At 44.2% G+C, this 15836-nt stretch overlaps 1 long non-coding RNA gene and 3 other non-coding genes across 4 annotated transcripts; all 4 read left to right on the forward strand.

Moving 5' to 3' along the window:
* Positions 1 to 1774: 1774 nt before the first annotated feature.
* On the forward strand, positions 1775 to 1857 carry trnal-cag (transfer RNA leucine (anticodon CAG)). Its single transcript has one exon. It is a non-coding gene; the product is annotated as a tRNA-Leu (tRNA).
* A 2219-nt stretch (positions 1858 to 4076) lies between these two features.
* Positions 4077 to 4159, forward strand: trnal-cag (transfer RNA leucine (anticodon CAG)). Its single transcript has one exon. It is a non-coding gene; the product is annotated as a tRNA-Leu (tRNA).
* A 1201-nt stretch (positions 4160 to 5360) lies between these two features.
* Positions 5361 to 5443, forward strand: trnal-cag (transfer RNA leucine (anticodon CAG)). The gene has a single exon. It is a non-coding gene; the product is annotated as a tRNA-Leu (tRNA).
* A 7051-nt stretch (positions 5444 to 12494) lies between these two features.
* LOC115533737 (uncharacterized) lies at positions 12495 to 13316 on the forward strand. The gene is made up of 2 exons (XR_003974241.1): positions 12495 to 13172; positions 13272 to 13316. It is a non-coding gene; the product is annotated as an uncharacterized LOC115533737 (long non-coding RNA).
* Positions 13317 to 15836: the final 2520 nt, after the last annotated feature.

Genomic DNA, 15836 nt, shown 5'->3' on the forward strand with positions numbered 1-15836 from the left:
GGCTACTTTGGGGTAGTAGAAAGGGGAAATGAGAGGGGTGTCTTTCTGTTTCAATCTGTGTGTTTGCACGTCCGTGTCGGTGCATTAGTTTACGTAAGTAGTGTAATCCATGCAACTATGCTAACGTTACAGAGCATTCAATTAAATTCGTTTCGTGTTGATTGATTCGAAGGGTCTAATAAAATACGTCAGGATGGCCGAGCGGTCTAAGGCGCTGCGTTCAGGTCGCAGTCTCTTTGGTGGCGTGGGTTCGAATGCCACTACTGACATTACATTTGGATTTCGTTGATTGTGATTATCTGTTCAAACTTTGTAATACGGAGAACATTTGGAAAAGGTAAGGAGGTTTAAACTCAAAGTGACTGACTGGCTACTTTGGGGTAGTAGAAAGGGGAAATGAGAGGGGTGTCTTTCTGTCTCAATCTGTGTGTTTGCACGTCCGTGTCGGTGCATTAGTTTATGTAAGTAGTGTAATCCATGCAACTATGCTAACGTTACAGCGCATGGTAGCTGGGGTTTATTATCGGTCCTTGTTGTACGGACATTTGAACATACGAGAACAGTAACCATGATGGCGATTTGTGTTCATTGATTCGAAGGGTATTGTGGTAATACGTCAGGATGGCCCAGCGGTCTAAGGCGCTGCGTTCAGGTCGCAGTCTATTCTGGAGGCGTCGGTTCGAATCTCATTTTTGACGTTACATTTGGATTTCGTTGATTGTGATTATCTGTTCAAACTTTGTAATATGGTGAACATTTGGAAAAGGTTGATGGAAATGGGTAATGAGAGGGGTGTCTTTCTGTCTCAATCTTTGTGTGCAAGTCCGTGCATTAGTTTATGTAAGTAGTGTAATCCATGTAACTATGGTAACGTTACAGCGCATGGTAGCTGGGGTTTATTATCGGTCCTTGTTTTACAGACATTTGAACATACGAGAGCAGTAACCATGATGGCGTTTTGTGTTGATTGATTCAAAGGGGTCTGATGCAATATGTCAGGATGGCCGGGCGGTCTAAGGCGCTGCGTTCAGGTCGCAGTCTCCACTGGAGGCGTGGGTTAGAATCCCACTTCTGACACTACATTATGATCTTGTTGATTGTGATTTTCTGTTCGAACTTTGTAATATGGAGAATATTTGGAAAAGGTAAGGAGGTTTCTTTGTGTGCACGTCCATTTCGGTGCATTAGTTTATGTAAGTAGTGTAATCCATGCAACTATGGTAAGGTTACAGCGCATGGTAGCTGGGGTTTATTATCGGTCCTTGTTGTACGGACATTTGAACATACGAGAACAGTAACCATGATGGCGTTTTGTGTTCATTGATTCGAAGGGTCTTTTCAAATACGTCAGGATGGCCGAGCGGTCTAAGGCGCTGCGTTCAGGTCGCAGTGTCCTCTGGAGGCGTGGGTTCGAAGCCCACATCTGACATTACATTTGGATTTCGTTGATTGTGATTATCTGTTCAAACTTTGTAATATGGAGAACATTTGGAAAAAGTAAGGAGGTTTAAACTCAAAGTGACTGGCTGGCTACTTTGGGGTAGTAGAAAGGGGAAATGAGAGGGGTGTCTTTCTGTCTCAATCTGTGTGTTTGCACGTCCGTGTCGGTGCATTAGTTTATGTAAGTAGTGTAATCCATGCAACTATGCTAACGTTACAGCGCATGGTAGCTGGGGTTTATTATCGGTCCTTGTTGTACGGACATTTGAACATACGAGAACAGTAACCATGATGGCGTTTTGTCGTCATTGATTCGAAGGGTCTGTTGAAATACGTCAGGATGGCCGAGCGGTCTAAGGCGCTGCGTTCAGGTCGCAGTCTCCTCTGGAGGCGTGGGTTCGAATCCCACTTCTGACATTAGATTTGGATTTTGTTGATTGTGATTATCTGTTCAAACTTTGTAATATGGAGAACATTTGGAAAAGGTAAGGAGGTTTCTTTGTGTGCACGTCCATTTCGGTGCATTAGTTTATGTAAGTAGTGTAATCCATGCAACTATGGTAAGGTTACAGCGCATGGTAGCTGGGGTTTATTATCGGTCCTTGTTGTACGGACATTTGAACATACGAGAACAGTAACCATGATGGCGATTTGTGTTCATTGATTCAAAGGGTATTGTTGAACTACGTCAGGAGGGCCGAGCGGTCTAAGGCGCTGCGTTCAGGTCGCAGTCTCCTCTGGAGGCGTGGGTTCGAATCCCACTTCTGACATTACATTTGGATTTCGTTGATTGTGATTATCTGTTCAAACTTTGTAATATGGAGAACATTTGGAAAAAGTAAGGAGGTTTAAACTCAAAGTGACTGGCTGGCTACTTTGGGCTAAACTTTGTAATATGGAGAACATTTGGAAAAGGTAAGGAGGTTTCTTTGTGTGCACGTCCGTTTCGGTGGATTAGTTTATGTAAGTAGTGTAATCCATGCAACTATGGTAAGGTTACAGCGCATGGTAGCTGGGGTTTATTATCGGTCCTTGTTGTACGGACATTTGAACATACGAGAACAGTAACCATGATGGCGTTTTGTGTTCATTGATTCGAAGGGTGTGTTGCAATACGTCAGGATTGCCGAGCGGTCTAAGGCGCTGCGTTCAGGTCGCAGTCTCCTCTGGAGGCGTGGGTTCGAATCCCACATCTGACATTACATTTGGATTTCGTTGATTGTGATTATCTGTTCAAACTTTGTAATATGGAGAACATTTGGAAAAAGTAAGGAGGTTTAAACTCAAAGTGACTGGCTGGCTACTTTGGGGTAGTAGAAAGGGGAAATGAGAGGGGTGTCTTTCTGTCTCAATCTGTGTGTTTGCACGTAAGTGTCGGTGCATTAGTTTATGTAAGTAGTGTAATCCATGCAACTATGCTAACGTTACAGCGCATTAAATTAAATTCGTTTCGTGTTGATTGATTCGAAGGGGTATGATGAATTTCGTCCGGATGGCCGAGCGGTCTAAGGCGCTGCGTTCAGGTCGCAGTCTCCTCTGGAGGCGTGAGTTCGAATCCCACTTCTGACATTACATTTGGATTTCGTTGATTGTGATTATCTGTTCAAACTTTGTAATATGGAGAACATTTGGAAAAGGTAAGGAGGTTTAAACTCAAAGTGACTGGCTGGCTACTTTGGGGTAGTAGAAAGGGGAAATGAGAGGGGTGTCTTTCTGTCTCAATCTGTGTGTTTGCACGTCCGTGTCGGTGCATTAGTTTACGTAAGTAGTGTAATCCATGCAACTATGCTAACGTTACAGCGCATTCAATTAAATTTGTTTCGTGTTGATTGATTCGAAGGTGTATGATGAATTTCGTCCGGATGGCCGAGCGGTCTAAGGCGCTGCGTTCAGGTCGCAGTCTCCACTGGAGGCTGGGGTTCGAATCCCACTTCTAACATTACATTTGGATTTCGTTGATTGTGATTATCTGTTCAAACTTTGTAATATGGAGAACATTTGGAAAAGTTAAGGAGGTTTAAATTCAAAGTGACTGGCTGGCTACTTTGGGGTAGTAGAAAGGGAAAATGAGAGGGGTGTCTTTCTGTCTCAATCTGTGTGTTTGCACGTCCGTGTCGGGGCATTAGTTTATGTAAGTAGTGTAATCCATGTAACTATGGTAGGGTTACAGTGCATGGTAGCTGGGGTTTATTATCGGTCCTTCTTTTACAGACATTTGAACATACGAGAGCAGTAACCATGATGGCGTTGTGTGTTGATTGATTCGAAGGGTCTAATAAAATACGTCAGGATGGCCGAGCGGTCTAAGGCGCTGCGTTCAGGTCGCAGTCTCCTCTGGTGGCGTGGGTTTGAATGCCACTTCTGACATTACATTTGGATTTCGTTGATTGTGATTATCTGTTCAAACTTTGTAATACGGAGAACATTTGGAAAAGGTAAGGAGGTTTCTTTGTGTGCACGTCCATTTCGGTGCATTAGTTTATGTAAGTAGTGTAATCCATGCAACTATGCTAACGTTACAGCGCTTGGTAGCTGGGGTTTATTATCGGTCCTTGTTGTACGGACAATTGAACATACGAGATCAGTAACCATGATGGCGTTTTGTCTTCATTGATTCGAAGGGTCTGGTGAAATACGTCAGGATGGCCGAGCGGTCTAAGGCGCTGCGTTCAGGTCGCAGTCTCCTCTGGAGGCGTGGGTTCGAATCCCACTTCTGACATTACATTTGGATTTCGTTGATTGTGATTATCTGTTCAAAGTTTGTAATATGGAGAACATTTGGAAAAGTTAAGGAGGTTTAAATTCAAAGTGACTGGCTGGCTACTTTGGGGTAGTAGAAAGGGGAAATGAGAGGGGTGTCTTTCTGTCTCAATCTGTGTGTTTGCACGTCCGTGTCGGTGCATTAGTTTATGTAAGTAGTGTAATCCATGCAACTAAGCTAACGTTACAGCGCATGGTAGCTGGGGTTTATTATCGGTCCTTGTTGTACGGACATTTGAACATACGAGAACAGTAACCATGATGGCGTTTTGTGTTCATTGATTCGAAGGGTGTGTTGAAATACGTCAGGATTGCCGAGCGGTCTAAGGCGCTGCGTTCAGGTCGCAGTCTCCTCTGGAGGCCTGGGTTTGAATCCCACATCTGACATTACATTTGGATTTCGTTGATTGTGATTATCTGTTCAAACTTTGTAATATGGAGAACATTTGGAAAATGTAAGGAGGTTTTAACTCAAAGTGACTGGCTGGCTACTTTGGGGTAGTAGAAAGGGGAAATGAGAGGGGTGTCTTTCTGTCTCAATCTGTGTGTTTGCACGTCCGTGTCGGTGCATTAGTTTATGTAAGTAGTGTAATCCATGCAACTAAGCTAACGTTACAGCGCATGGTAGCTGGGGTTTATTATCGGTCCTTGTTGTACGGACATTTGAACATACGAGAACAGTAACCATGATGGCGTTTTGTGTTCATTGATTCGAAGGGTGTGTTGAAATACGTCAGGATTGCCGAGCGGTCTAAGGCGCTGCGTTCAGGTCGCAGTCTCCTCTGGAGGCGTGGGTTCGAATCCCACATCTGACATTACATTTGGATTTCGTTGATTGTGATTATCTGTTCAAACTTTGTAATATGGAGAACATTTGGAAAAAGTAAGGAGGTTTAAACTCAAAGTGACTGGCTGGCTACTTTGGGGTAGTAGAAAGGGGAAATGAGAGGGGTGTCTTTCTGTCTCAATCTGTGTGTTTGCACGTCCGTGTCGGTGCATTAGTTTATGTAAGTAGTGTAATCCATGCAACTATGCTAACGTTACAGCGCATGGTAGCTGGGGTTTATTATCGGTCCTTGTTGTACGGACATTTGAACATACGAGAACAGTAACCATGATGGCGTTTTGTCTTCATTGATTCGAAGGGTCTGTTAAAATACGTCAGGATGGCCGAGCGGTCTAAGGCGCTGCGTTCAGGTCGCAGTCTCCTCTGGAGGCGTGGGTTCGAATCCCACTTCTGACATTACATTTGGATTTCGTTGATTGTGATTATCTGTTCAATCTTTGTAATATGGAGAACATTTGGAAAAGGTAAGGAGGTTTAAACTCAAAGTGACTGGCTGGCTACTTTGGGGTAGTAGAAAGGGGAAATGAGAGGGGTGTCTTTCTGTTTCAATCTGTGTGTTTGCACGTCCGTGTCGGTGCATTAGTTTACGTAAGTAGTGTAATCCATGCAACTATGCTAACGTTACAGCGCATTAAATTAAATTCGTTTCGTGTTGATTGATTCGAAGGGGTATGATGGATTTCGTCCGGATGGCCGAGCGGTCTAAGGCGCTGCGTTCAGGTCGCAGTCTCCTCTGGAGGCGTGAGTTCGAATCCCACTTCTGACATTACATTTGGATTTCGTTGATTGTGATTATCTGTTCAAACTTTGTAATACGGAGAACATTTGGAAAAGGTAAGGAGGTTTAAACTCAAAGTGACTGGCTGGCTACTTTGGGGTAGTAGAAAGGGGAAATGAGAGGGGTGTCTTTCTGTCTCAATCTGTGTGTTTGCACGTCCGTGTCGGTGCATTAGTTTACGTAAGTAGTGTAATCCATGCAACTATGCTAACGTTACAGCGCATTCAATTAAATTCGTTTCGTGTTGATTGATTCGAAGGGGTATGATGAATTTCGTCCGGATGGCCGAGCGGTCTAAGGCGCTGCGTTCAGGTCGCAGTCTCCACTGGAGGCTCGGGTTCGAATCCCACTTCTAACATTACATTTGGATTTCGTTGATTGTGATTATCTGTTCAAACTTTGTAATATGGAGAACATTTGGAAAAGTTAAGGAGGTTTAAATTCAAAGTGACTGGCTGGCTACTTTGGGGTAGTAGAAAGGGAAAATGAGAGGGGTGTCTTTCTGTCTCAATCTGTGTGTTTGCACGTCCGTGTCGGGGCATTAGTTTATGTAAGTAGTGTAATCCATGTAACTATGGTAGGGTTACAGTGCATGGTAGCTGGGGTTTATTATCGGTCCTTCTTTTACAGACATTTGAACATACGAGAGCAGTAACCATGATGGCGTTTTGTGTTGATTGATTCGAAGGGTCTAATAACATACGTCAGGATGGCCGAGCGGTCTAAGGCGCTGCGTTCAGGTCGCAGTCTCCTCTGGTGGCGTGGGTTAGAATGCCACTTCTGACATTACATTTGGATTTCGTTGATTGTGATTATCTGTTCAAACTTTGTAATACGGAGAACATTTGGAAAAGGTAAGGAGGTTTAAACTCAAAGTGACTGGCTGGCTACTTTGGGGTAGTAGAAAGGGGAAATGAGAGGGGTGTCTTTCTGTCTCAATCTGAGTGTTTGCACGTCCGTGTCGGTGCATTAGTTTATGTAAGTAGTGTAATCCATGCAACTAAGCTAACGTTACAGCGCATGGTAGCTGGGGTTTATTATCGGTCCTTGTTGTACGGACATTTGAACATACGAGAACAGTTAATGTGACTGGCATCATCCCTTGGTCTCCTTTCTTCACTCAGGATCCCCTATCACGGTCTGGTTGTCTGTCTTTCTGATTTCCCCACTTCTGTCCTCTCTTTCATCTTGATCCTTAAACTAGTAGGCCCCAGGGGCGGATCTAGAAATATATTCATGGGGTGGCAAGAGGGGGACAGGAGATTTTGAGGGGTGGCACCCTCTGGCAGAAGTATATACAGTATGCCGATTTAATTAAAGCCATATCAATCAATATTTACTTGGAAAGCCCCCACATTTAGATATTTTGACTCAATAACATTATATTTAATTTATTATGGGATGAGTAAAGCCTTACATTTAAAAATAAAAGGTTTCAGAGAAAATTTAATAAATTATTACTGAATAATTACAAAATCAACCTGCCTTACAACAAACACCTGCACTATTATACCAGCAGGGGCATGGGGCTAAAAATATATGCAAAGAGAGCTGCAATATGTACATTAGTTAACAATAAGTTGGCTTTGGTCCATGAGATATTCCTATCAGATGTCAATCATCAGTCCAACTTGAGTGCAAATATCACTTTACTTTTCCAATAATTTACATACAATGCCACCCTCAAAGTGCGGTGACATAGAATAACTCCCAAAGTAGAGTGTATTACCTGCATGCTTGGAAGAGCCAAATGGGGATTCAGGGGAAGTGCTATCAAAGATTTCCCTCTCTTTCTTTTTTGATATCTTTAATTTCTAAGTATTTAAGACCTTTTGGGTTTACCTTATTATTTTTTTTGCTCTTGATGTGAAGCTTGTTTTATTAATAATTATTGATGACTTATATTGGTTTATAAAAGTTCAGACAGGTGTGCAACCAAGTAGATTAGAGATGGCCATTTGTAAATAATTTACAGAAGATGACTTGCATTTTGTTGTCCAAGTACCTGTTACTTGGTTCAATGACAATAAAGTTTAATATAATCAAATCGAATGACTGTTGATACAAAAGGAGGCACATGAAGTTAACGGTCGGGCAGGCGGGATGGGGCAATATTTCCTGGTTGCATTCACTTGCAGTCGGACTTTTGAAATTCGCTTTTGTAAATGTCTTGTAAAAGCAAAAAAAAAAAAAAAAAAAAAAATTTTGCGCTGCCAACTGAGGTGGCAGCTGGGGTGGCAAGGCTTTTTTTAGGGTGGCAGTTGCCACCCCATGCCACCCCAGTAGATCCGCCCCTGGTAGGCCCTACTCCTCTCCGCCAGGGTATGTCTATAGGCTATAATGAATGGCAATACATTACACGTAGAAGTTAGTAAACAGAAGTAAGTCTGAATACAAATATGTAACATTAAATGAGAAATAATATATATATGTTTATGTCTCCCTCCCAGACGCACCTGTTAGAAAAACTTCTTACGGGCTCTCCTATTAGCAAAGTCAGTGATAACTTCATCGAATTCCAGGCTCCTGAGTAGCTCCGTCTCGATGGCCATGAGTGAGGCGCTGTTGCGTCTGTGTCGTTCTAAGCTCATTTTTAATTCTGGCCAGATGTGAAAATGATCGTTCCCCTTCACAATTTGTCACAGGCAGTGTCAAAAAAATACGGAGAGCTATAGAAACGCTTGGGAAAGTTGATTGCAGACCATGTTTTAAGATCAACTATGTTGCACCAGCGGAACAGTAGTAAATACGTTGCAGAGTTTGGCGGGAGTAAGTTCATACCATACCCATTGATAAAATGTCAGTGCAACCGTATTAAATTCCCCCCTAAACAAACACCATCTGACACACAACATGAATGTAAAGTGAAGGCGCAGAGATCTTTACTTATGATGTAGCTACAATATACATTAATATGTGTCAATGAAAACACCAATGAACACAGTATTTCATCGATCAAACTGATTTTTAGAGAAACAGTGTAGTTTACAGCCTGTACAGTACATTCCGCTACACTCAAACAGGGGATACTTGGTAAACGTTTCTAATTGAAACCGAGGCAACCGGCGTGCGCTGATATTGACTCATTCGCAACTTAAAGGGGCCCGCCCGAAAAAAATAATAAAATAAATTCGGACGAGTCTTGGGCCCTCTGGCTGGGCGGGGCCCTGGGCACGCGCCCATAAAACCCATTGGTTAATCCGGCCCTGCATGTGCGTCTATTTGTTTTGAATGCGACGAATGAGTGCAGATCATGATTTGCAGATCCAGATCAGTGAAACATATTTTAACTACTACAGCACGCAGGGTTTTTTGTTCTCGGTTGTAATTAGCCTACATTTTAGGATTTTTTTTATATTGGGGGGAATCACTGTCCTACTTGTTGTCGAAGCTCTTTATCGAACAAGCAAAACCGTCTCGGCAATATGGCCAAGGTGTATGGGAGAGTTCATTATTTGATATGGCTGTCTGTAGGGCCTACTAAACGCATACGGCTCCTTTAAATGCGTCTGCATAATTGAATTGTACGTCATGAGCGACTTGAGCGACCAAAGCGAACAGAAAAATTCGCAGCGAAACTTTGTTTGCTCCTGGTGTGGACGTACAGTTACTGCTCTCGTATGTTCAAATGTCCGTAAAACAAGGACCGATAATAAACCCCAGCGAACATGCGCTGTAACGTTACCATAGTTGCATGGGTTACACTACTTACATATGTAACTAATGCACACACACACACACACACACACACACACACACACACACACACACACACACACACACACACACACACACACACACACACACACACACACACACACAGAAAAACACGCACACACCCCTCTCATTCATTACACATTTCCACTACCCCACCGTGGCCTCTCACTTTGAGTTTGAACCTCATATCAAGTTTGAACAGATAATCACAATCCACGAGATCCAAAAGAAGTGTCAGAAGTGGGATTCGAACGCACGCCTCCAGAGGAGACTGCGACCTGAACGCAGCGCCTTAGACGGCTCGGCCATCCTGACGTATTTCAACAACGTTTACTAATGTATAATGGCCCAATACACCCATTTAACTGATTTATTTCCATAAGTACATTAGTTTAGATAGGCCTACTTACTGGTGACCGCCGCCAGAGACCAGTTGATCGTTCTGTGACCGTTGAGTAACAGCTCTCTGCAGCCTACTACTACAACAGACCTACACGACGAGCGTTAACTAGGTAATAACCAGTAACTAATCTAATGCCTGGTGCGCACTGGCAGTGGAGCACGGAGCGCTGACACAATCTTATGGAAAGCCAAGAAGGCCACAATCCGGCCCTAGAATGGCCTAGAATACGGTTTGGCAAGAATTCCGTACGGAATGCATACCTAATAGCCGGAGTGAATAACTAATAGCCGGAGTGAATGACTAATAGCCGGAGTGAATGACTAATAGCCGCGGCTATTAGTCATTCAAAACCGTACGGAATCCGTACGGAATTCTTGCCAAACCGTACGGAATCCGTACGGAATCCGTACGGAAATCGTACGGAAACCGTACGGATTCCGTACGGATTCCGTGCGGTTTTGCACTTTTACCGCGCCATTCTAGGGCCGGATTGTGGCCTTCTTGGCTTTCCATACCTAGGTGTTGGGGGGTGGGGGGCAGTGGCGTTTTCTCCCGGAGGCCAAGGGAAGCCAGGCTTCCCTGTTTTTTTAGGCTGTAGTTGTCATCCAATAAAAACATTTATATTAACAGTTTCGTTAATTATTTTGTGCTGTGTTCCTGTAATTTCTTCCCCATTTTCCTCTTCTCATTGACCATTTCACAATGCGCAATACTGCGCCCCTGTTATATACTAAAGACGCGGCGACACACGACACTGCACACTGCAAACTGCGAGGAAGCCATCCCGAGCTGGCATCCCTTGGTGAAAAAAAAAGAAAGAATTGACCAATCAGGTGAGGCTACCGTCATGACACTGCCCTCCTCTGATTGGTCGGGAGGGTGTCAGGAGGGGGACAAGGGAAGCCACTCGGACCTTGGCTTCACACCAATCAAATCAAAGCATCATTATCAACGTCACCGAAAAAACTATAACAAAACAAATAGCGCGAAATTAGCATGTTTGAATTGTTTTCATTTTTGAGTAGCCTACTTAGCAAGTGCAGTTATGGAGGGTGGAGATTTAGATTATTTACTTAAAAATAATTTTACCAAACTACCACAACAGCAGCGAATCAAAATAAAATCCGATGGCAGGTCAACACCGAAGCTGAAACTGCGCGTTGAGAGAAAGCAAGGCTTCTTTCGGACGTTCAATGAAGAAAACTACGCAAACGGAGTGGCTAGCTGGCAGCAGCAAACCTCAGCGACTATTTTGCTGGCCGTGTCTTCTTTTTGACAAGGATTCGTTACCTTTCACTGTTGAAGTCTGTTGACATTCATTGATGCAAATCGCGCCGATATTGAGATTGTGTTTATCGATAATTACACTGTAAAAATTGTGTCAAACCAAGTAGTGTTAATGATAGTTACACTGTAAAAAATTCTGTCAAACAAGTAATGGTAATATTAAGGTAACAGCACCACAGTAATTTAAAGGTGCATTGCAAGTGTTTATTACATTTCTAACTTACCTGGGCTAGAGTTAACTCACTGGTGGTAATAAGAGTATAAGTGAATAAGCTAAACTATTGAACAGAAAGGCATAACCATTGCTACATGTTAAAACTGAGTTTTGATTCAGCTACACTAAGATTATTTGGCCATGCCATAAGTAACTACAAGGCTAAGAGTAGTATCACATTTAAATCTAACTGAAGTAATCAAAGTAAAATGTCACACATACAGTCTTTCTCTGAGAGTGACAGAAATGGTGGTGGTGAAGACATACAGCAGCATGGAACGGACATGCAACCACAAGCATCTGAAGGCATCGAAGCTGCTAACCAGGCTTCTTCGCCAGAGCCACAAAGAAGTCAAAGAGCTCGCAAGTTGACGGAAAAGGGCCAAGAGTTGCACAAAGAGCAAGTTACAAGGGTTCAACACCGTTTCATCAAGAGCAACGACAAGTGGAAAGCAGTCATTAAGGATGCTAAAGGAGTGCTGAGTGAAGAGTGTCCAAACGGCTTGCTGCATGAACAAATTACTAAGTGGTCTGAGGGGGGCAACCCTAGTGGTCTGAAGGAGACCACCCCCCCCAGTGGTCTGAAGGAGACCACCCCTCCCCCCCCCCCAGTGGTCTGAAGGAGACCCCCCCCCCCCCTAGTGGTCTGAAGGAGACCCCCCCCCCTTAGTGGTCTGATGGAGACCCCCCCCCCCCCTAGTGGTCTGAAGGAGACCCCCTCCCCCCCCTAGTGGTCTGAAGTAGACCCCCCCCCCCTTAGTGGTCTGAAGGAGACCCCCCCCCCCTTAGGGGTCTGAAGGAGACCCCCCCCCCCCCCCTAGTGGTCTGAAGTAGACCCCCCCCCCCCCTAGTGGTCTGAAGGAGACCCCCCCCCCCCCTTAGTGGTCTGAAGGAGACCCCCCCCCCCCCCCCTAGTGGTCTGAAGTAGACCCCCCCCCCCCTAGTGGTCTGAAGGAGACCCCCCCCCCCTAGTGGTCTGAAGTAGACCCCTCCCCCCCCCTAGTGGTCTGAAGTAGACCCCTCCCCCCCCCTAGTGGTCTGAAGGAGACCCCCCCCCAGATGCACAGGTCAACGACATTGTTCTTCTGAAGGATGATGGGATGCCACGAAACAAATGGAAGTTGGCCAAGGTCATGCAAGTTCATCCTGGGAAGGATGGGAGAGTGAGGACACTCAAGTTATTACTCAGTGATCCAACGCTGGATAAAATGGGAAGAAGCACTTCCAAACCAGTCTACCTGGAGAGGCCTATTCAGAAGACGGTCACACTGTTGGAAGCAGACTAAAGACCACAGTGTACCATTCTCTCACTCTGTGTTATTAGCTGGCCTTGTTGATTATTATTGATTTGTTACATGATAATATTTGAAAGTAATGTTCACAAACACTATATGTCTCCCATAAATGGTTCAAAGAAAATCACTCGTGATTTGGTGGGAGTGTAACTGCCTACATGTCAGTTTAATTAATTCTCATTTATTTATTTTTTAGTTCCTACCTGCCTTTCAGTTTGAGGGGGCATTGTTTTGTATTTGTTTCCACACGGCACAACTTAGCGACACACCACCTGGCAGAGCATGGCAAGGGAGAAACATCACGGTCGGTTGTCTCCACACTCGGTAAAGTTGATTTAAGATAAAGAGTTAAGACATTACATGTAAACAAAGAAGACGAAGACAGAAGAAAATACAAGATTCAGCCCTTTTGGTAGTGTGCAGCCTACGAGGTGTGTTTTTTATTGGTGTGTATGTGTATTAACATTAAGCTGCAAGTTCTGAATTAGCATGTATTTACCGGACTATTTGTTAACTTTCACTTTCTTTAGTTCTCACGGGTCGGTCGGTGACTGTGAATAAACCCTGTTCTTAAACGAGCTTGAGTCTCATGCTTTACTACCGGGAGGAGCTACACTGTGATTGTGTGAGTCGTGTTACACGTGAACATGAAACTTGAAATAGCCGACAGCCGCGCTGTCGATGCTTTGACCATTAGCGGCTTGTGCATTTCGGTCGGGGAGGGGTTGCATTTATAATAAAATGTATAATTTAATGAAATGTTTAGGAGTATGCCGTGTGTGTGTGTGTGTGTGTGTGTGTGTGTGTGTGTGTGTGTGTGTGTGTGTGTGTGTGTGTGTGTGTGTGTGTGTGTGTGTGTGTGTGTGTGTCTAACAATGGTCAGAATCCCGTGGAACAGGAGGTCCTTTCTTGCCCTCTTTCTAGAGAGCACCGTGTATGTAGGCCCAGGATGTAAAGCAGGTTACTGACCTGCTGATTCAGTCAGCAGGTCAGGACGAGTCCAGAGCCATTGTGTGGATGCTTCTTTTGTTTTTTATTTGTTCTTCTAATTAAGTTTGATAAGCTACGTTTAGATTGAGATGTTCCTCAATGTTGCTTTGAAATCGTGTACCAAACCCTGATACACATTTGATAATGTGTGCATGTGTGGGTGTGTGTCTGTATGTGCATGCATGCGTGTGCGCGTGCCTGTGTGTGTGTTCGCGGTTGGCGTGTGTGTGTTCATGACTCATGATAGCATCAGCCCTCCTCCATTAGAGCGTGGTAACCACACAGCCTCACCCAGCGGCCTCAGGCTATCAGACCTGCTATCTGTCAGACCTGCTATCTGTAGGCGGTACGGCTGTAAGTGATGGTCAAACCATCTGACATGAGTCACAGCCCCTTTAATAGCATCTCACGGATGAGAGGGGGGGGGGGGGGGGGGGGGGCGTAATGGAGGAGGTGATGGGGGGCGGGGACAGGTAATAACTGATAATGAGAAGCTGTCCTCCAGTGGTGATGCATGAGTGTGTGGGTGTGTAGTGATTTGGTTTGTGATTGTGACTGTTTGTGTGTGTGTTTGTTTGTGTATGTAAGTGTATATGTATCTATGTGTGTGTGTCTGTTTGTTTGCGTCCTCTAAATGTATGAGGGCAGTGAGGCGATAGTTCTCCGGTGTATCGATGTTCCCTCCGGAGGTACGGAGCGTATCGCCGGTGATTCCTCATGGCACCCGGTGAGGCCATAGTTCTGTAAAAACACACACTGGCAATTCACTGAACACAAGGGCCCTGCTGTCCACAACACAACAGGACACACAACAGTGTTAAAACCGCTGGGTGGAACCACATTAACACAAAGACAGAAGGACGCAACTGTGTTGAAACCGCTGCATGGAACCACGTTAATACAAAGACAGAACGACACAACTGTGTTAAAACCGCTGCATGGAACCACGTTAATACAAAGACAGAAGGACGCAACTGTGTTAAAACCGCTGCATGGAACCACATTAATACAAAGACAGAACGACACAACTGTGTTAAAACCGCTGGGTGGAACCACATTAACACAAAGAGAAAAGGACGCACGGCCTCTGAAAAACACTAAAACAAGTCGTATGCAGCAAGATCAATTATGAAGTTAGATATTTGGTTTTAATAATGCATTAAAGAAAAAAGGATCCTTGTGAAGAAATAGTAAGTCACCTGTAATTAATTAATCTGTAATACTTTTTTGTAATTAATCTCTTAAATTGTATTCATTTCATGAAACGGTCAACAATTTGGCATGATCAAGATCCATGAACGATTCCAATCCTCCGACAGAACAGAGTCCTGAGGCCCATAATGTTGCTTAGTGCCCCCCCCCCGTGTGAATTAATTCAGGTGAATTTTATGTATTTTTTTATACTGAGCATGCAACTTGCTTTTCAATTTGTGGGAAAAAAAATTATATCTTACTATGCTTTGATCCAAGAAAGGAAACACACACACACACACACACACACACGGCCATGCACACACACACATAGCCATGCACGCCCACACACAGACACACACACACGCACACAGCTATGCACACACACGCACACACTCGGTGTATCACTGTTGGCATGTGAAGCTATGATGTCAGTAATTACTCTCTCCTCCTCGCTGCAGGCGAGTACTTTGACTTCCATCATTTTCTAATCCCGTGAATCCCCCCCAGAAGAAGAGAGGGGGTTAATTAACACAGGCCCCCCATCAGAGATTAATATGCCAGTCGATAATCTCCTACCTCAAGATGAAACCTTTACGCTTTACATATTAATGAGGTTACACAATAATATCATGAGGTGATAAGAATGGTAGAGGGAGAGAGAGAGAGAGAGGGGGGGGAGGGGGGGGGGGGGGGGGGAGGGAAAGAGAGAGAGAGAGAGACACAGAGAGACAGAGACACACACACACACCCTACAGGGTTGGAGTTACTCACCAAGGTCCAACATTAATAAACCTGTCACTGTTTTAAATCGTAATACAATACTGGATTAAAAAGGAGCAGCACAAGAATGTATCGGTTTTGATGCTCCAGCAAACAATTATTTATTTATAGTCATACGGTACACCTGTGTG

Source organism: Gadus morhua, chromosome 2 (assembly GCF_902167405.1).
Source record: "Gadus morhua chromosome 2, gadMor3.0, whole genome shotgun sequence".
Classification (NCBI taxonomy): domain Eukaryota; kingdom Metazoa; phylum Chordata; class Actinopteri; order Gadiformes; family Gadidae; genus Gadus; species Gadus morhua.